General features: G+C 24.5%; 1 long non-coding RNA gene across 1 annotated transcript; it reads right to left on the bottom strand.

Annotated features, from left to right (window-relative positions):
* Positions 1-3903: 3903 nt before the first annotated feature.
* LOC129609203 (uncharacterized) lies at positions 3904-16107 on the bottom strand. The gene is made up of 3 exons (XR_008696937.1): positions 15806-16107; positions 11383-11644; positions 3904-5146 (listed from the first exon to the last, which is right to left on the bottom strand). It is a non-coding gene; the product is annotated as an uncharacterized LOC129609203 (long non-coding RNA).
* Between the last annotated feature and the right edge of the window lie 1187 nt (positions 16108-17294).

Raw genomic sequence — 17294 nt, 5'->3', positions numbered from 1 at the left:
GTTTTCATTCCTACTGTCAATCAGAAACGAACAAGAATAAAATTAGGAAAACTAAACACTTTTTTTTAATTTTAGGGACACTAACAAGTTTTTAGTTAACATACCTAGAGAAATGTAAATTTTACTCTTAGTAGAGACTCGCTCTTTGCCATCCGAATTACCTGAAGAGTTCGCCAATTAGTTTCGGTAAAAAACAGAACTCAAATATTAAATTTCATAAAACTTCTGTAAACTAGCTCCTTACCATATCTAAGTAAAAAAAGTGAAATCTACACTTAGTTCAGTTTCTGAGCTCAGATATTCCCAAAAAATTTACAAGCTTTAACACCGTGAAACACAACATTGGTTGATTATTTCTCTTTATATGTGCAAGATTAAGAATTTGGCCAGTTACTAGCCCATTATTTCTTTCAAAACCTAGGTGATTTCTTGAACTGTCAAATGAAGTTTATATATAAAATATCAAGTTAATCTGTTGAATACTTTCTTAAATATGATCAAACATGTAAAATCGATCAGTAAAAGCGTTCAGTTCTAGAGGCCTAACATATTCCAAAAGTTTGCAAAGTAAACTCACATATGAATTTTCATCAAAATAGATTTAGTAGAACATGAGATACTTGCGTACCCACACAGACCGACAGATCTACAGAAAGCCAGATCGACTCTTTTACACTTTTATCGAAACATACACTTTTATCGAAAGTTTGACATGCTAAATTTGGTGCCATCACATAACCTCTCTTATTGTATGGAATACGGTCTGTAAGGCTCAGTTAAATTTTAATTAATGAAATACATTAAATAGATTAATAGACCTATTATTTCTGACAATTAGCGGAATTTTCATTTTAGTTCAGTCATAGAATTATAACAACAACACTTCCATATAAAGGCTTAGCTACACTTTCGTACAATTTAAAAAAATAAAAAATATTAGAGAGCTCACTTTTTAGAAAATAACAAGCATTAAGGCTATACAGTTTTAAAAGATTTGATTAAAAATAATTGAACTATTTTTTGACAACATCAAAAAAATTTTTTCATACATCTACACATGTAAATACATAGAAGTTTACATTAATTAAAAGTGGTGATTACAAATAATTACTTTTTTTTATTTAACGGATTTGCTATGCTTTTAATGAAAGAAGTAGTTTGAATAGCAAAAGAAGGTGGCGGTAGTAACAAATTAGCCTTTATATTCGGTGTTGCAATAAAATTTTATAAAACAATGAGAATACGACATCAATTAGGTGGACGAATTAGATAACACGTCCAATATTATTTTATAAGTTATAGTGAGAAAATTTTAAATGAAATACGTGTAGGTATTTTTAAATTAGTACTCAAATATGTTGTTGACTTTTCCTTGTTCGTATAACACATTATTTGTGCGTATGTAGATATAAACATAACGTATTTGTTGGAAACACTAGCAGTTATTTTTATTTCAAAAGTTAATAAATTCACTAATAATGATAATACAAGAATTTTAAGAAATTTCGGCCAAAGTTAATTGAAAGGTTTTACTATATATTGAAGTAAGTAATTTTGGAAAGCACTCGAACATCAATAAAAGTGAAGGAAAATTAAAAAAGGTGGAATAGTTTGCTAACATTGTTTACATGTAAGCAATTCCTTTAAAGAAATTCAAGTACAAGATGTTAATATTAATTTAAAAATCAAATTAAGGACTCAAAAATTGGACACATGTGAAAAAAAAATTAAAAAAAATTTTTGTTTTAGAATTTAACTGCACTCGAACAACCAGTTTGATCACAATATAAAATATAATTCATGCTTAACATGTACATTACATGCGTACATACAATTTACTAGACGAATTTTATAAAAAGATCTATTGGAAAAAAATTACACTTAACCTACATTTAATTCAATAGCAAGATTTTAATATAACCTAAAAAAAAATTTTCAATTGTGTAAGCATGCTAAGTTTTGTCATATTGTCAATTTTTATAAAAAGGAAAAAATTTTTAAATTGGCGAAAAAAAGAAATATTTTTTAAGATAATTTGCTTGAAATTGTTGTTTTGGTTACAAAAGCTGTTTTAGTTTATGAAGTTCAATCTCAATCTAAAATCGAAGTACGTTCGAATATGACAGGACGAAAGTATCATAAATTTGCATACATACATACATTTGTTTTTAATTATTTAAATACGTTTTGTCTTCTTTTAGAAATCAAATAGATTTGTTCGTTAGGGATTACTTCATTGAAAAAATTATTTCTAATCAAATCCAAACATCAGAATAATTAACATTATTTTAAACACACCGTTTAAATACTCTAAAATGGTGCTCATGTAAAAGAAAGACAAAAAAAAATGTTTGGAATTTAAAATGACTTTGAACCACCGATTACAACATAATAACACAAAATATAATTTAAGCTAAATTTGTATAGTTTGGAGGAGTTTTCCACATATAAAAGACAACCTATGTAACAACTCTACGTGCGCATACTTACAAGTGGAAGAAAAATTGTTCTAATCTAATATTATAGGCGATCGCTTTATTCTCATATTATTTGAAAAATAATGAAAAGCTTTGAATCTGGTTCTCTTTTCAAACTGATTGATTTGAAAATTGTTAAATAAGAGTCTTCAATATTCAAATTCCATTTTTTAAAGGAAAATTTCAAGACAGTCTTATCGCGTTTGAAAAAATAATAGTAATTGTATTGGGTTTAAATTTTATCGACATTAGCAAAATTTTTTAGATTTTTTACTTTGTAAAGAACTATATTTTATCCTTACTTTAATGAATAACTTTAAAGATATTTTTTAAAAATTTCTAGTAAAGGGAATGAGTTATGTTATTGCACATTGGTATTAGTTTAAAGTTTTTGAAAACAAGTGCCTATTAGTTTCATTTTGCCCACCCATCGATACGTAGACATGTTTACAAAATTTCTTGAAAATAGAAAGCAGAAATTGCATATGTACATACGTAGACCTTTATTAGAAACCTATTTCCGTAGAACAAAATTTTTATCTCAAAAAGTTATAGGCCCTGAAATCCTAAAAATGCCATCCTTTAACTATTTACTACATAACCATTTTTTAAACTTTTTAAACGCGGAAAAATAGTTGCCAGATTGTCTTGTAACGAAATATATTTGAACTTTAAAAATACAAAACGGGCATTAAAATTTACCGTTATCTAAAATTCGTTTTTCCAAATTTTTGATATTGTTTTTTCTTTTAGACCGCAGATTGCAGGAGATTGAAATTTTAGCAGCTTTTAGACAATAATGAGTAGCTTACTTCGTTTGAAGAAAATTTTTTTCCACCTTCACCTTCTCTCAAATTACGGCCTTTTGAAATCTGTAAAATTTGAATTTTTGACACTTTATATTTCCGAAACTGCCAGTTTTTATATAATTATTTCTCTTAGTAATATAACTATTACTTCTGGAGTATAATTATTTCTGTTAGCTCACGCAAGCGACCCTTAAATTCGAGCATTATGTTAACACCTCTTTAAATTTTTTTTTCTGTCTACCAAAGAATGCATACCTTTCTCATCCTAAATGTATGCAACTTTGAAATATACTCTTAAATGAATGAAAATAGTTTTAATAATGTAGTAGCTACATACATATATTGTTTTTGAAAGCAGTATTTTTACTTGTTGAAGGGAAAAGTTCTACAATACAAACTATTGGTTTGACTCAACTTTATTTGCAATAGAAGCAATTTCTGACAATTCTACGTTTATAAAATTTAGAAATTAATTATGATTTAGAATTGATTATGGTTGTAGTAGTTAATCGATAGCCGCCTTTTTCCCTGATTTTTCGTATAGAGAGCTATACGAAAAAATTTTGTTTAAGAAAAATAATAATTAAATAAAATTTATAAATATGTGTGTTGGTACTTGTTGTTTTATTTTTTTATAGTTTTAACATAAATCTATACAGAATATAAAAAATTTTTGCAAACACAATTATTATTTAAATAAAATTTTATGATACAAAATACATTTAAAAATATAAAGTATATAGGTACATCAATTTGTTTTAACAAACAATTACGAATTTACAAATTCATATTTTGAAATTATTTGAGCATTAAAATTGAAGTGTTCGAAAGCATAGTGGTCCGACCAAATAATTGCATAAAACTACTAAGAGAAATATTAATTGTGGCATTTCTGTTGTTAAAACAATGTTATGAATATTCTACAAATAAGATTTTAAAATGCTTTTATTTTAAAATCTCATTTTTTGAGTTCCACCACTTTCATTTTGATGGCTTCAATTTGCAAACAAAATATTTGATTTATAAAATAAAAAAACTTTTAAATCACATTTATATTTTAAAATTATAAATTGCTTATTTTAAATATTGCATACATAATAAAATTGAAACTTGAAAATACTTTATCACTTTGAAATATTGAAACATTTTTCAATTATTATCGTCGAATCACTGCAAAAATGACTCAACTATTTACTAGACGGCGCTTTGAAAATTTCAAAATTCTAAAATTCTACTAAGAAATGAAGCATTTTTGCAGTTCATCGACAACATTCGTCTATTGTAATAAATTATGAAATTCATCTTATATAAAATTTTAAAATAATTAAAGCTATAATGTACATAATATAAAAAATAATAATTAATATGTAGATTAAAATTGATTTTATGTTCTTAATTTACAAGTAGACAAATTTTTTTTTAACTCATAATATTTCCTATTTCAAAATCTCGTAATTTCTTAAGTATTTTAATTGGTAAACTTGGTAAAAATATTCCAATAAAAATTAATAATGGACCAAATAATAATATAATTCCAATCCAAAATAATAACACTGTTTCATAATTCAATAAAGTACAAGGTGTTTTATAACGAAAAGTTAATTCCATAAATTCTTTTAAATATATATTTTTTGTATAAAATGATGTAGCACAATAATTTTCAATAATCGAATTCATTTCAATTAATTTTTATATTTTTTAAATATTTAAATATATTATATATGTAAATATATGTATATATAAATTTTTATAATAATATCACTTAAAAATCACTACAAAACTATTGAATATCAATATATGTGTGTATTATTTCTATTGTAGTATAGAAGTAATTCTAAATGAATTCCTCAAGATCTCCACCTAAAATATAAGAAAAAATAATTATTAATTAAAAAACTATTGAAATTAAGTATATTTTTAATTTAATTTTAAAAGTGTTATAATATTATAACGTATAATAATTTGACGTATAATAAATGACAATCCATTAATATAAAATATAAATTACTTCTGACTTCTGACACAAAGATGTATCTTGTAACATCTTATGTATGTAATTTTGAAATTTTATTAATGTTACCAATTGGTTTAAAAATTTTTTGGGTTATTAAAGAAAATCCAAATTGACTTTACTGCAGTACTTTAATTAATACAATATTTGCTTGGAAAACCTGCTTAATATTTTATTAAATTTACTTTTTAATTATTTTAAAAAATTAAAATAATTATAAAATAAATTGTTCGAACACAATTTTTTTAAATCGAATCTTAGTAAAAAATGCTATTTTCGTAATTCTATAACTGATTTTTTTTGCTATTTTAAATAGCCGGAATTAGCAGTAGATAAAACAGTCGAATACACTTGCACAGCCTAAACAAAATTTTTCAAACACCAGTTTACATTGTATACTTAATTATTAATTTATCAGTAAAAATCAAATGTAAATTTTTATACTTCTTAATATTTCATAGTGTGATAATTTAATTTTAAATTTGATTGAAAACTTTTTTTTTAAATTAAAAATTATTTAATTTTTAATTTAATTAATTATTTTCTTTTTTTTATTAACTTTTATTTCTTCTTAAATATTTTTTATAATTAGTTAAAATAATTTCAATGCCTGCCGCGTCATTTTTTTTATTAAAATTTTCTCCGCTCAAGTAGGTTTGGCTTACGTTTGCAACCATTTCTAACTCAGGTTTTATCCTTAGAACTACACTCTCACATAATACCGTAGCATAATTTCCAACAAATATCAAAACTAATTAAAAACTAGTTTTATTAATTTGTTAAATTCTGTAGCAGAATTTTCGTAAAACTGTAAAAACTGAAACAGACTGCTTTTTGCAGCACAGCAAAGAAAAACGGCCTGCCACAGCAATTCCACTTTGAAATTGCAAATATGAACTCAATTTTTATTTGATTTAATTATTAATTTGAACAATCTTTTTAATACAATTAAATTTTTTAAATTTGGTCGAAATAGGTATATCTAATTGCGCACTATTTTTCGGATATTTTTTTTCTGTTCAAAAAGCACAAACCAAAACCTCTTGTGCTAAAAAACTAGCACATCTTCTATTATAATTTTTGACACACATTCAAATGTGCGGCAAAAAAAGATCGAATTATTTTTAGAAAAAAAAAATTTTAACGGAAGTTTTATTTCACCTACTTTAAATTGAACGTAAAGAATTTTTCCAAAATACTCTTGACTTATAAATTATTTTCATATACTCAAGATATACGTTTAAACAGTGTGCAGATTATAACTAAACTAGATTTTCATTTTTAAATATTTTATTGACTTTTTGTTTTTGATTTTCGATTGCTAAACCTGAAAGATTAAATGTACAAGCAAAACAACTTAAGCATTAAAAAGTTTTTTACATTGTTCTATGATCTCTTGAATATCTCATTACGCTTTTTTGTGTTTTCCAATTCTTGTTTTTTTTTTTTTAAAATAAACTCATAGTAAGTAAGAGTTTGTTTGCATTAACCAAGGTAAACAAGTTACTCAAACGTTGCTTTTAAATGCCGTTCAAAGAATAAAATAAAAAATTCTATACGACTATTAATAAGTCTATAATTTAAAAATTGTTGTAAAAACGAGTAAATAATGGGGGAGTTTTTTCGTTCTTTGGTTTCCTATATTTTTATTTTTCATACTTCACTCATTAATGTCAAATAATTTTGCATTTAGAAAATTGTCAGAATTTTAATATTTTGTTTGTTGATTTGTTCGGTATTACACCATGGAGAAATTTCTAAATTATAAAACTTCTTAGTTACTTAAATCACGGTTGGTTGCCGAAATTTTACGATTTGATGTCTAAATATAGATTACTTGTTTCGGAAATTGAGCGTAATTTCAAAAATATTGGACGTGCAATCATTGAAATTCCGGCTGAAAAATATTAAAAAAATTGCTTCTTGAAATTTGCCTCTTCATCGAACCATTTAACCATAAACATATTGCTACGATTAACATATAAAACTATATTTAAAAATTACATGATTACGCGAATAATTTAATTAGTTAAATAAAAATTGCTTTTAAATTTATAACTCCATTGTATTTAATTAAAAATGGAAAAGCTTAAAAAATCACCCATTTTATAATAATATATTGAAAACAAAACAAAAAAGTTATCACGGTTAAGTTCTGACTCACAAATAATAACATAGAAGGTTAACTATGTAAATATGAAATGAAGAACCACATGATTTTACTTTTTTTTAAGATTTAAGAATCATAGTCAAGACCAAGGTGCATTTTGTTGTAATAGTGTAACAGAGTTAATTATGTTATATATGTTATATGGAGTTTACTATAATTTATAGTAGCGGCATCATTTTTAACAATTAAATAAATTATGTTGGATTTGCTTTTGAATTTTTGTGTACATAGGTGGAGGCTAAATTTTAATTTTCCACAGCAACATTTTTCTTCAAAAAAGTGCAAACCAATCATTTTTTTGAAATATAAAATTAACCCAAATTAACATAAATAAAAAAATTGTAAAAATATCTATGAAGAATTCAAAAAACCTCCGGGAAAAACCCTCAAGAACCTTGCATAATTTTTAATTGATTTTGATATTTTTCAATTACAGTTGATTGAAATATAATGTGCATATATAAAGCTCTAAATAATAAAACAGCGATATGCTATTTCTAAATACTAAAATACTATAATTAACACTATTAAATTTTTCAAGTTCAATTCTTGAATTATAAATAATCTATAGTTGAGCAAAACAAAAATAAATCGTTAAAAAATCACGTACACATTAAACTCATATAAAATAACATTAAGCATGTAAACTGCGCTTATTATGTTGGCATATGTGATACAGAGTATGGTCAAAAGATTTAGGGCTTAAATTTTACCGTTGATTGAGAATAATTGTAAGTATTAATTAATTGATAATTATCATAAACATTAATATGCATATGCAAAGTAAGTATTTGCAATGGGTGCCGAAAAACAGGTAGGCCATTGCGAAACTTAAAAAAAAAATTAAATTTTAAAAAATCTAAGTGTCTTCGAATAATTTGTTCTTTTGAGTTCACAGCGAAATTAACTTGATAACATGTGCCTACTTACCATCATTGCAAAACAAAAGAAATTTTCAAATTTTAATTTCAGACTTAAGTTCTATGACTAATCTTGCATTCAGTTACAAAATAAAATTACAAAAATGTGATTCATTAGGTGGAATGTTTATTTCATATTGTTAACTGATTTTAAAGGGAGAACGAACGCACTTTTTGGAAAATACGTAGGGTGCCGAACAAATCAGAACCGGTCCCTATTATACATTATATATTTAAATTTAATGCAATTTTCATGATTAAACGCTTCAGGTGCAGAGTTAATCATTTCGTCCGGGTAATAAGTCATATTGTACACTTTTAAAAATTATTTATGTGTATACTCGATTTCAAATGAATAATAAGAGACCGCATCTTTTATGGGGTCGACATATTATGGACTTATTTAAGGTACCCTAGAAAACCTTTTTACTGAATAATAGTAAAATTTTAATTGAACAAATTTGACTAAAGTTTTGGTATTTTCTAGAACAAGGTCACACAAGTTTTAATCTATTATACAATTTGCACTTATAGCATATTTCAAAAAAATAATGCTGATGGTAATGAAAATCGTTTTTATTTTCCAGATATAACAATTTATCTATAGTTTTGTATATCTAAATTTTTACATGATATTGCCGTTATCAATATTAATTTTTATATTGTTTTAGTTTTTGAATTGTACTTTGTATTAGCCTTCTATAAACTTCGCCTTAATTAAATCTAAATTTAGAATAATTTATGATTGCAATTTCATTTTTCAGTTAAATCCAGCTATATTATAAGGTAATTTGAAATTTTTAAATTTTTCATATATGTATGTAGCTATGTAGAACTTTTAATTGTTTAATTACAATAAAATAGAATATCAATGTTTAAATGCGTAAAATAATCGTTCACATGGTCAATTTAAATTCAAAGTATTTTTCCACACAAATAAGTCGAAAATCAAATGTAGGTTGAAAATTAAAAATAAAAATTTTGTATAAAATACCTGTGTTCGTGTAGATGTAGAAATTAAATATGATAATTACAATATAATTAACTTATATATATAATTAACCTCAGTATATATTTTCATTTTATAAATTACAAACGTATATATGAATTTATACAATATTGTATTTTATTTATATGTACATATTTAACGTACATATACACAGTGTAAGTGATAGAATAAGTGAACTTAATAAATATTCTCGGATATGCTTAAAGATTTTGATTCATATTTTTAGTTATCTAGTTAGGTTATGTGTCTTTGAGAGATCGGATAACTAATTATTCTGAGCATAATACCAATAAAAATGTAAAAACAAATTGTTAATTATCAAAACAGAGGCTGGGTTCTTTAACTGCAAGTTAAATTGAAAATTGATAAAGTTAAAATGAAAAATTGTGCATTGAAATTTTCATAGCTTCTTCATTCATTATGTTAGAGAAAATCCATTTCCATTTTCAACCTTTCGCATCTAGTTCTCCTCCCGAGATATTATCTATAAAATTAGAAGTATTTCAATAATTGTCGGCAACTCATTTCTTCCGATTGTCTGAATTTCTAATAAGAAAATATAATTGAATATATTATTATAATTTTGTATTATTTCTATCGTTTTTTTTTTAATTTTATTCTCATCCTGAATATATGCAATATATTTTTATTATGACACAATGCTGCAATAGAGCATCTTTCTTCATTATTTCGAAATGAAATGACTTGCTTTGCTTTGCAAAATAAGAAAATCATTAGATAACGACAAAAGTGTAAGTTACGTAATGTGGATGTAGAGGTTTTATTTTTATTTTGAGTTCTAATTTTTGGTAAGTTTGTAAAATTATAAATTTTAATTCTGAATTTATACAGTAACGTAATTTTGAAATAAAAAATATTTGTTCAATTATTTTTACAATTCGTTGTATTTACATACTTTGAACTTCAAGAAAAATTTAAAAATTTAAAAACCAAATAATTTAATCAATAATTTAAACATAAAATAGTCATTTACATAATTTTCGGGGGAGAATTTTAAAATTTATTCATCAATTGGAAATGTCATTAAATATTCATTCTAAAATAATCATATCAAGCCATAAAACTCTACTTAGTACTTAATCAAGCCAAGATATTTTTAAAATAATTTGTTATTTCATTTATCATAATTTTATTTTATCATAATATTTTAAAAAAATATAAAATAACCCGCCTTCCCTTCGCTAGCTATTGTTAAAGCTTTTTCGATGCTACAAAAGATAGTGAAAATTTCTCGTTATCATTCTGTTATCGTCTTACCAAACGATAATATTGATAAATACATAAAAAAAAGAAAAAGCTTTATTAAATGCGCAAATACTATTTTTGTTTACATTGAAAACAAGTTTAAAATTGAAATTTTTTGCCTATAATTTCTCGGATTCAATCCCTGACCGTGCGCGATTAAAATGACAAAAAAAAATTATAATTTATTTAAAACGAGCAAAAATAGAGTTGACCGTGTCAACTCATTGATTCCCATACGAATTTGTTATCGTATGTGCGAACATATATTTCACAGCTTAGCTGACTGTGGAACAAACTATGACTTTAAGTTGTCATATTAATTTATGCAAAATTGCAGTACTATGTTTTCAATATTTTCTTAGATATGGTCAAACTACTGTTGAAGTTGTATGACAGCTGGGAGAAGGAGCCACGCAATTTCAACGACTTTTATCAAACACTTTGGCCCTACTAATATATTCGCTTGTGTGAAGTCGTATAGCAGCTACTCTAACTAGTACCCCGATCATATCTAATTTAAATAGGGTTCTGACATTTACTATAATAAATCTAAAGACAGACAAAGATAAATCGACTCAGAATTCAATGCTGATCAAAAACATACACTGAGTCTATATCTCAGACCGTTATTTTTTAGTGTTACAAGGATTTCAGTAAAACATTTGAGAAATGCTTAAATGATTTGAATTAATTGTTATTCAATCAAATACACATACTTACATTATGTAAAAATAATTATCACAGTCTTTTCTCTTTTCAGTACTATCTAGAGTAGTCAAACCATTACTATTGAGTTTTAAACCAAATGAATGGTAGTTTTCTTTTGTATAGTTTACTTGCTTCAGATCAAAATTAGAATTCTTAATTATATTTGTTTGTTGATTTGAAGTTTTTGATGATCCAAATAATGATCTCCAGTTTTCCATATTGAATTGTACACAAATATCCTGTTTCAGAACAAGCAAACAAAAAATCAAATATTCTGAAAGTAAATTAAAAATAAATTTAAAACAACAATTTATATGCAATACACATACACAGGTATCATATAACGTATACACATATACTATTAAAATTATCTATCTAACTATATAGCTTAAATTTATAATTTCTTTATTATAATTTTTTTTATTCGAAACATGTTATTTCCTTCTTCAGAATTTTTGAAATTAAATAAATAATAACCTTGGTATCAAAGAAATGGCTGTGACCGATAATTAAAAACAAAATCTAATACCCCCCTATAAACATATACAGAAGAATTTCTATATAACAGGTTCCTAAATATAACAAAAAACTCTATTTAACTAGCAATGTAATGGACAATATCGCATTAAAAAATCTATATGTATTACAAAATTTGTGTACTACGACCAAAATTTTTGGAATATTAGGTGTCCGTTGCATAGGGATTTGACTGTATCGGTAAAAAATACATAAATATAAAATTAAAAATTTTAATTTTGTTGTTGCTAAAAAGAAACGTTTAATATGATAATAAATTAATTAATTATATTAATTTTGATAATATACATAATAAGACCAGTGCCTATTTTGGAAAAGATAAAGAACTTTATACAGTGTTGTTACTCAAATAATTTTATAACCGGTTTAATAACAACTAGTTTACTTAAAGCATATCGTATGTATAACGTAAAGGTTAAATTCAAACACTGGTTTGCCTAGCTACCGTGAATATGGTTTACAAAACCTTTCTAAGAAATCAAAGCGAGGTGTCACATCTTGAATTCCATCCCTAATTATAATTTTTTTATTTCTGTTCCCAATAACTATACATTTATACGTATATGTATATGTTTATATTTATTTACAAAAAAATTGAATCTGTAATCTACATAGGTTTGAACTTTTAAATTTGTATATAAATTAAAATAACTATGCGCTAAAAAAGGAACATGTCATTTGTTTTGATAAGAAACTAAATGAAACAATTTCAATTGAATCTTATAGAAACTTGGATCATTAAACAAATAAAATATTGCTATTTCATGTTACAAATTCTAATTTAACATTTTACGATTGCTACTCCATGATCTTTATGTGTCAATAATTATAGTAAACCTTTAATCTTTCACTACAGTTCATGCTTATCTCTCTTTTATAAATATAGTTTTAGTAATTTTGTAATTACACAATGTTTTTACTCTAATTAAATGAAATTCTGAATAAATTCAAAATTCATCAGCTGAAATAAAGAAAATTAAACTACGAAGTAAATTTATTGCGTTTAAAACAATAAAATATTGATTATTCAGCATAAGTATGGAAGTGTATCGATTACATATGTATATAACAAAGAAAATTGTTGAGACCACGTAATTATAATTTTAAGTACTCGTATTAATAAATTTTTAGAATTTAAAATTCCTTGTACATATTTCTATCAAATAAAGGAGGAACTGCTAGTATAAATACCATTAAAATGCTATTTCAACAATATTGTGTAGTTACCAGAGCATAAATTCTTTATATTCTTAGGCAGCAAGGATAGGTTAATATTTCGAAGGTAGCTTGAAAAGTTTGGAAGTCCGAATATTCATTCGCATGTAATGTGGAAGATAAACTCGTCAGTTTTTAAATCAAAATTTGTTTTGAAGTCCTTAAACTAGATCAAAAAAGTCCCAAGGAGCGTTGAACAGTACAATCCTATACCGATCTTGTTGGACAATTTTGTATATATGTTATTTTTACAGTATTGTTTTGTAACAGCATAAATATCAGTTTTTCGTTCCTCGTTGAGTTTAATTTTTACATGTCAATATTATTTACTTCTACTTTAAATTTAAACAAGATCAGTAACGCCATATTCTTAATTAATCAATTTAGGAAATTCGAAATTCTAGTTTTGTTTTGATCTGATTCAGTAAACTATTCGATAATTAAAATTGTCTCTCTTTGTTGTTATAGTGTAGTTAAAAGTTCCGCAAAACAATATGTTCATACAATTTGAAAAAATAAATACTTCTGATTTCAGTTTGAGCATAAATTTCTGAATTGAATTTAAAAACCATATTACTACATTATAAAACATTTTTTTATTTATACAGGATGAAAGAAACCGAGTGAGTATATCATTTTGGGTAATGTTGCAAAATGATTTTCAGGTGAGCAGGGAGTTATAGATTTTTGTAGGTGCTAAGCTGACTCGATATTTTAAAACTTTATTAAACATATTAAACATATTTTGAAGAAATCGAAAATTTTGATTCAAAAGAAAAAAATTACTTGAAAAAGTTGGGTCAAACCTGTTGTGTCAGCAACTGCTGTTTAACAATTTTTTATTAAAAAAGAATTTAAATTACATTCATCCATAAACCAAAATACACTTAGGATTAAAGAAAAGATTGCATACACCTACGATGACAAAAAAAAATTAAAAATATAATGATGACATAACATAATGATGAATTCAACGGTTAATTGCGTGAGTTAAGTTAAATAATTAAATTTTTTTATGGCACGGCATTTCTTGTTACCTTTCTGTAGAAATTTAGAAAAGCTAGCAGTTTTTTAAATCGAAGGTACCAAAAATTCAAATTTGAGAATATCAAATCAAAAAGATAATTTGATAGGCGATGGAGGTGGGAAAAAATTTTCTTCCAACAAAATAAACTATTTATTAGTATCTCGAAACTGCTAAAATCTTAAGCCTCCACATATAAAACCTTCACGAAAAACGGTATAGAAAATTTAAAAATAAAAATGTTAAGGGGCATTTGGCTAAGCAGCGGCATAAGAATACAACCACTACTTTCTTGCGTTAGCAGAATTTAAATAAAAATTATGGTTTCGTTACAATAAATAGTCAAAAAATAATACTTGAAGGGCTTTGAGTGACTTTAACTTTTAGAGGGAAATTTTCTTCTACGGAAATATGTTCCTAGTAAAAATCTATTTATGTAATTTCAGTTGTCTATTTTAAAGGATAAAGAAGTTTTGCAGAAACAGAATGAAATTGATAAGCAGATTCTTCAAAAATTTTTTGGAAAAGTGCTAAAAATGAGATACGCAATTAGATACTAATAATTAGATATAATACTAATAATTCTAAATTATATTTAATACAACTACATATACCATTTATTTCACATTGATTTGAAAATCTTTCGTATACCAAAAAGCCCGCATTCGTATAGGGCTTGATATAAAAAATAATTAAGACTACATTTTAATTTCTTATAATTTAAATAATTTCACACAAGTTTTAATTTATTAGTTGCTGCGACATGCGATTTCAAAATTTATGTGTCCATTTATTTACACATATATGTGTTTATCTTTATACTTAAAAAAAAACACATAAATTAAAAGGCTCGTAGTTGATTTGGTAGGTGTGTTCAAAATTCAGATACCTGTTTTTTTATTAAACTTATTGAATAAAATACATATATCGATATCAAATTTCAAAACAATTTTATAGACAAAATATTGAAATATTTAAAACCCGTTATCAGAACAAAAATTAAAACATGTTTTTTTATTCCTTTCTATTTTTAATTTTAAATTCCGATTTAATTATATTTGCTTACACCCAAGTATGTCTGCACTTAGAGGTAAAAACTAAAACTATGTCAGCTTTTTAACTAAAATTTACTGATTAAAATTTATAAAAATATCATTTTTCGAATTATAAATAAGATTTGCATATACATACATACATATACATTCATATTATTATGTATGTATGTATTTCTAAAATCATTTTGATTTTTTATTTTAAATTCGTGTCGGAAACTACTGCATAAATTATAAATAAGAATTTTGGTTTACTTTTTAATTTTAAATTTTATTATAATTTTTATAAGGTCATTTATTTTAATAAAAATGTGCTTATTTCCTACATAATTCAAATTTTAAAATGTTAAAAATTGCAAATTTTTAATTTGCATAAATTAAATAAAATAATGAATTATACAAAAAAATTATTTAATGAAAATGAATTGAATGACTTTGATATTATTTTAATATCTTTATTTTATTAATATCGAAGGCAAAAATAACAACACGAAAAAACAAACAATAATGCAAAATTTCAATTACGTTTTACTACATATATTTTCTAATAGTGTCACATCTCTTATTCCAATACTAAAGAAGTATTACAAATAAAATGTATACAAACCTATATAGTAAATATTAAGGTTGATAGCACTTAAAAAGCCCGGTAGTAAAATTATTTTAATAATTTATTTTTAAGTGTACATACATACAAATGTATAAATAGTCTTATATTTAGTATATAAAATATAATGTAAATGAATATGGTTAACAACTTTCGCTCCAATTTAATAAATAAATGTTTTTGTTGATTTTAAGCCAATTGAAAATTCACTAACAAATAATTAAAATTTATTATTCTTTTGAAAAAGAAAAACACAGAAATTATCTTGTCTATTTAAATTTCAAATTCCATTCAATAGAATATGACAATCTTTCGATATGTCTGAAAACAGACTGAATATTCTGAAACATTGAATCTTTTAATATTGTAAACAAATAAAAGCTGTTATGCATAATAAAAATAAAAATATTAAACAAATACAATCATAATATGGGATCGTTGTTTTGTTTTATTAATATATAGTGCCTACATACATACATATATTGTATTTGCTTTACCAAGTACAAACACATTATACTGAATAATAAAATTATATATCTACATATCATATTAATGTTGGAAATCGTTTTGCCGCTGTATTCGTGTTTATTAAATTCAGTACAGAAGTGGACAAATTAAATATTTACCTTAAAAATTAAAAATTTTACTTGATTTTGGGTCAAATAACAAGTGATAAAATATAAATACATACTTAAGCACGTAAACTAATATATAGATTTTTTATCCAATGACTAAGTGCCATTTCGGCATCAATTGATTCTTGGCATTTGAGAATCAATTTTAGTAAATGTGAACTCATACTTTTTAGGCCAACTGTTGACAAAACAAATAATAATATTCGAAAAAATTGGAAAAATTTACATATAAGGACTGTTGACAATACAGTTATAAAAAATTTTAAGTGTGTAAAATATTTAGGTTTAATTTTAAAATTCGATATGAATTACAAATTACATGTAGTTGAACAACTTAACAAGGCCCGGAAAGAATTTGCTATCGCCAAACACCTTTTCTATTCAAACAAAATTTATCCTAGGGTAAAAATACTGGCTTACCAGAGTTTGATAAGGCCTATAATAACATATGGATGCCCAATATGGTATAACGTGAATACATCGACAATGGAAATGATAAGAAGTTTTGAGAGGAAATGTATCAGATATTGTTTACCCACAAAATCCACTTTCTAGTGCCTTATTACTGAAATAATCAATTTTATAAAATTACTGTAACTAAATTTCAAATATATACATGTTATTATTCATATTTCTTCACAATTGATAATCATATTTTTAAATTTATTAAAAATTTGAATATTTACTCGTTGCCAATATGATTTATAAAAATTGATCGAAACACCGATAAAAAATGGACCGATTGCATAAGTTCAGGCAAAATTTATGGTTATGTGTATTCGTCATTTAATTTTTGAAAATTAAATTACACTTATACATAATATGTATTATTCTATTTTTCATTTATTTTTATA

Source organism: Condylostylus longicornis, unplaced genomic scaffold (assembly GCF_029603195.1).
Source record: "Condylostylus longicornis isolate FDR11 unplaced genomic scaffold, ASM2960319v2 ptg000004l, whole genome shotgun sequence".
Taxonomy (NCBI): Eukaryota; Metazoa; Arthropoda; class Insecta; order Diptera; family Dolichopodidae; genus Condylostylus; species Condylostylus longicornis.
The sequence above is the reverse complement of the archived record's forward strand: the minus strand, read 5'-3'. Positions and strand labels throughout refer to the sequence as shown.